Genomic DNA, 5,649 nt, shown 5'->3' on the forward strand with positions numbered 1-5,649 from the left:
AACAAGACAATTGTTCAATGCATTCAGCACATAGGGTAGCAGAATGGTAGCATAAACGTTCTTGATTGGCCAAGTCGCAGTCCAGATTTTTGGTTCGTAATTTGCAACAACGACAAGTGATTCGGAATAGGGCAGAACTTTTGACTGCGATTACTAATGCATGGCAATCATTACATAGGAATTATCACAGAGATTTATGCCTCTCCATCTCGCGTCGTGTAAGACGAGTTATTGACGCCAATGGAGCAATGACCAAGTATTGATTTTAAACTTCATTCATTTTATCTTTTGATTTAGCTAAGTACTTAAACAAAAATAAATGTTTCATTTCCTTGTCTTTGCCTTAATGTTTTTTGTTTGATTTTTTAAAAACTACGGCATAGTCGTGTAATTTCCACGGTTCTCTGTTTGGTACTTTAATCCAAAAATAGCCGCAAGTCTGCCTCTAGTCTCTAGTGCCACTAGCGACTAGCGGTCGTGTGGTAATTGTGTAAGAGTGGAACTTGTCCTTTGTATTCACAAAATTTGAACTGATGGACTGAATGACAGATTGTCAAAATGACAATAACGATAACAAAACGAGGTTATTGGTGCTTAAGGGTAGTTTACACTTCATGTCAGGGCCTTGAAAGTGACGGACGAAATTTTTTGGCCGCAATAGTACACACCGTTCACACTCAGGAGTTAAATTAGATGAAAAACAACTCAATATTTTTGGATTCAATCGGTAATTAAAAAAAATAATAATAAAATACTCATCACCGTACTTTTCACCTAAAAATGACACTGACAGCGACAAAAATTGACAGTTCACATGAAAGCGGCAAAAATTTTATAACATGGGCATGGCCTGCTTCGACTACAATCATTTATAATAATTACTCATCCTGTAGAAACGTTGCTAAAACTTCGTTCATTGAAGTTATCGCGTAAAATTTGTACTCGCGCATGCGCATTTTGTTCTAGATTTTCATTGGAGGGTTTATCCCTGCAGCTAGACGCTCGTACTGTTTAAGGTGGTGATACGGAATTTTATTTTTAAATGGTTGTTGATGGCTTCACACTGACAGCTACACCAGTGACAAGTCAAATTTGACATTTCAAATTAAATTAAACATGCCGGTGAATTGTTCGAGAGAAGAGTTAATTTATGTTTAGAGCAAAATGGGAAGCACTTCGAGAATTTCCTTTAGTTAATTTTTAGATTATTATTCCGAATTCCAACTTTGATTTCTTTTTGCAGTTAATTTTTACTGTCATAACCTAGCATTTTGTCGTTGATAATGCTACGTCAGATATCTGTCAAATAAACCCACTAAACATATCCGGTTGCAGTGTTGTAAATAGTCGAATAAAAAAAATGTTCTTAATTGTATTGCCAATTTAAAGTCGTTCTTGATTACCTGGTACAAATGTGCATGCGACGCACCCCGCACACTGGACATGTAGACAAACCACAGAAGACAAACCTATCTTCCGTCACAGTATAATAACCAGTAGCGACAGAGCTTGATTTGCGAACGTGACCCTTATTGACTTTTATAACCCAAACCGTCACTTCTCAAACAGCGTGTGATATGAATAGGCAACTCCTTATACATACAAATTCAGGCATATTTCAGAAAGCAGAAAGTTTTAGAGGAATTTACATTTATTAATCAGAGAATTGATAGTGATTCAGGGCTACCACCACAAATTTCAAACGAATTCAAACTATTTTCAAGGACTTTACTACCCAAACCGTCATTTAGACGTGTTCATAACGACCCAATGCTTTTCTTATGAACCTGTCATTTTGTGTCGCTACTGGTTATACTGTGCTAAAGTCACTAGAAACTATAGTTTCTAGTGACTTTATACTGTGCCTCCGTAGTCCGTATTCCTAAACCGTACCTGGTTGCAGCGCGCAAGTTTGTGTTTTTGTTTTGGTGTTCTGTGTTCAAGTTTGCAGTTCAAATAGCGACAGTGCGGTAAGGAAATTGTAAGTTTTTCTTTTCATATTTTGTTTGTAAAGGTCATTATTTATTACATTTCCCATTTTTCATTATCACGCTCATAGTCGCCCACTTGCAATAGTTTGTTTGCTCGCGGTTAAAATTTACTGATTGCGACTGTAACGCGAGTAGCGTCATTTTTAGGTTATGTTAACTTTTTGTAAAATCGAAGTTTCTGCTGAACGTGTTTATTATTTATGCTGTTGTATTTTACAGAATGAACTGTGCCGATCAGTGGACTGTTGTGCGTGGTTATTAAGTGATGAGTTTCATTCAGGGTTGTATTTTGGTATTTTGATACCAACAAACTGACATCAGGTTTGCAAGTTACTAAAGGACACCTGAAACAATTGGCAACTCACCACCACTGAATGGTAAGTTTCTAGGTATTTAATTGTAGCTTAGTCAGAATGTGATAAATATGTTCAGTAAGTGGGTATGTATCTAATTATTGCAGGTCATTGTTACAGTAAGTATTGGGAGCATATTGTCAGTAGGTCAATTATTTGATGTCATTTGCAAGGCTGTAAGCAACTACCCTGCATTTGTGTAGTAAGATACCTCAATTGGATTTCAAGAATAGCAAAGATTTACCCAATGAAAGATATGAAGTTTTAAATATGACCGGAAGCAGTATTAACTAATATGTACCTAGTGTTCGGATAGATTTAGGCTGTTGTAGTGGAACGGGTCGACTTCCATGAACGTGCCACACAGTACTTGCAGGGCGTTGGGCGCAATGTATTATTACGAAGCAGTGCTAAACTCGACAGAATACTTGGTGTCGTACAGTTTGAATATTGTTTCCATTATTTTTTCAGAAATTATTATTTAATTTACAATCTTATTAAATTTTATTCAAACAAATTCGCAAAAGACTTGGGACGCCACCGGACATTGTTCCGTCCAGCGTTGCTATAAGGCAATTAATTTTAGTATAGCTTGTCCAGCGAGAGATTGGTTGACATAAAAATCACTAAATTCTACGTAGAGAAAGTACTACCTAGCGCACGTCAAATTTGAAATATATCTTTCAAGCAGTAACATTTTTGCCCTGAAATTATGCTCTAATTAATGTATTCTAGTACATTTTGTAGTGTTGGGTTAATTTAATACAATTTAAAATCTCCCAATGTCTCACTCGACGAAGTATACCAAGTCCTAGGGAATTTTCGTACCAGAGCTGGTGAAATTGTACCAAAAATGGCGGGTGCTTATAAAATGCGTTTCTAAGATTGTGATGTATGAATATTGTATAATACGATTAAAATTTTAATGTTTAATAATCATAAAATATAACAATCAAATAACAAAAACAAAATAATATTTCTAAAGATTAAAAAAACAAAAATTAAATTAAAGAATATCAATAGTAAAAACATCCTAAACGAGATAAAATTTAACAAGTCAGGGTACACAGATGTATTTACTTTATAATTTTTAGGGGGTAATGTCAAACCGCCTTTTATGTTTTCATTATCAGTAGTCTATTTCTTAAGTTTTTATTAAACTGAGTTGTGAAAATACTCGTTCTGCTGCCGTAGAATAGTGAGGCAACGATAAGATGTATTTTACAATTATTAGTAAATTAGGCAACATTAAATTCCCAAGCTCATTTTTTATAATAGCTACTTTGGCCCAAAAATCACTTATATCATCACAGTCTTTTGTTAATAAATCAGTCTCACTCAATAGTTGCCATTCCTGTTTAATAAGATCTACGTCAATATCAGTTAAATTCGGAAATAAGTTTTTAAAATCCGAAATAGCCAAGATGTCACCTGACCGTGCTACAGACGGTCTGAATACAGTTGCATACTCTAGGACTTTATCCTGAAAGTTGAATCTATTTCGTATTTGAAGACATAGCTCAACATAAAAGTCTAAGCACTTAATTCGAAAAGAATCTGTATCATTATTCATTATTCATCAAAAACTCAGAATTTTCTGGATTCTTTAAAAAGGTATCTACGTTTCCACCAAATTAAATATTTTCAATCTGTTTATAATTACGAGGATTTCTCACGTCAATGAGGCAGAAGTTTGTTCTTTTAATGACATCATTTTGAATGAAACATTTCAATATTAATTTATACAGACAGGCAACTCTATCAAGAAGTATTGGTATTTTTGGTGTTTCACTTTGCAGTTCTTGATTTACGTCTGTAATTTGTTTCAAATTGAATTCAAGGAACTGTAGGTATAATTTAAAGATGTGATTATTCAAAGCGTTAAATATTGCTCTTGCTGTGGGAATTTCTGTTTCTAATGCAGCTTTTTGAAAAAAACAATTTTAGTGATGTCCATTGTTCTAAAAGTCGAGAACAAACCTGTTTCAATAATAGCCAAGGATTCTAAGAGGCATAGATTAAAGAGAATAGGTATATAGATGGGACTCTCTCTACATTTTTCATCTTTTTCATTTTAGTTCTGACTACAGACGCAAGGTCGCTACTACCGCGATGGGAGGGAAATTTGAAATAATACACTACTATTGTTGTTTTAAATTTACTTTTTTGCACCACACTATACAGTGAATTTTTTTTAAGACTGGCCATAGGGTTTTACATGCTAATTTTTCAACCCCCTGTTAACTTTTGTTCTGATGAAAATATTCAAACCATTTTTGGAACAAAGTTGGAAGATTTTTCAAACTATCGGATAGATTACAATTCAATATCCCAAACTGTCGAAAAAGTTGTGAAAAAAATATTTTTTAGCGCGCCGAAAGCGTCCAAAAGTGGAGATCGTCAGGTGCTGGTTGAGCCGACAATGGCGCTACTTTGGCGGCCGCTCGACGTACTATTATTTCGGCGCCCTAAATAATAATAATACGAGGAATAATGAGCCCGACGGAATAGAAAATGCAACCCACAATACATTGCAACAAAAAGCCGGACATCGAAGCGGTAAATGTCCGGGTTTTTCTCCTGATGAATTGCGGGTTGCATTTTCTATTCCGTCGGGCTCATTATTCCTCGTAAATCACCCTGTATGTAAATTTTCTTGTATTTCATGAATCTGTAAAGTTTATTTTAATTTTATTACATTTTAACATTTTAGAAATACGGTTAATTTGTATTCATTGTTGTATTTTTATTGTATTTTTTGTAATTTATTGGGTAATAAAAATTGGAGTGTAAACTTGTAAGCAAAATAAATAAATAGGTAATATACATGCCTTACATCACTGCAGCTGTTTGGCTTTCCTAATTGCATTTTGTCGGGCATGATGCTTTCTGTACAAGTTCAATGCTTGTTCCTTTACAGGATCTTTCGCTGGTTCCACTGGCATTTTACCCTTAAGAATATTATTGACATTAGTCACCCAAGTGTAGCAAAAAAAAATGTACAAATAAATTAAACAAATTATGCTGATCACATGATACAAAAATGTCACTTGTAATATTTTTAGTCAATATTAACACTAATTTTGAATGTAGATTTGTTTCTGTGCACATTGAGGGCAGAAAATGACCCACAACTTGGGCACACAGACCAAAAAGAACCACATATTTGGTTCGTGACCTTAATAGGGCATTAGGTCGATATTCCCTTGCTTCATGCTCTTCAGTCGTAATTTCTGTTTTCAACTCGGCGCGGCATATTTTACATATACATACCGATAATTTTTAGTAATGCCTTGGCCATGAAA

At 34.6% G+C, this 5,649-nt stretch overlaps 1 long non-coding RNA gene across 2 annotated transcripts; it reads left to right on the top strand.

The window, feature by feature from the left end:
• The first annotated feature begins 1,903 nt into the window (after nt 1-1,903).
• Nucleotides 1,904-5,179, top strand: LOC138126067 (uncharacterized). Of its 2 annotated transcripts, XR_011157605.1 has the most exons (3): nt 1,904-1,981; nt 2,211-2,368; nt 4,423-5,179. It is a non-coding gene; the product is annotated as an uncharacterized lncRNA (long non-coding RNA). The 2 variants fall into 2 exon arrangements; XR_011157604.1 differs by having other exon boundaries at nt 2,211-5,179.
• The last annotated feature ends 470 nt before the right edge of the window (nt 5,180-5,649 follow it).

The sequence above is a fragment of the Tenebrio molitor genome, chromosome 3 (genome assembly GCF_963966145.1).
Source record: "Tenebrio molitor chromosome 3, icTenMoli1.1, whole genome shotgun sequence".
Lineage (NCBI taxonomy): Eukaryota > Metazoa > Arthropoda > Insecta > Coleoptera > Tenebrionidae > Tenebrio > Tenebrio molitor.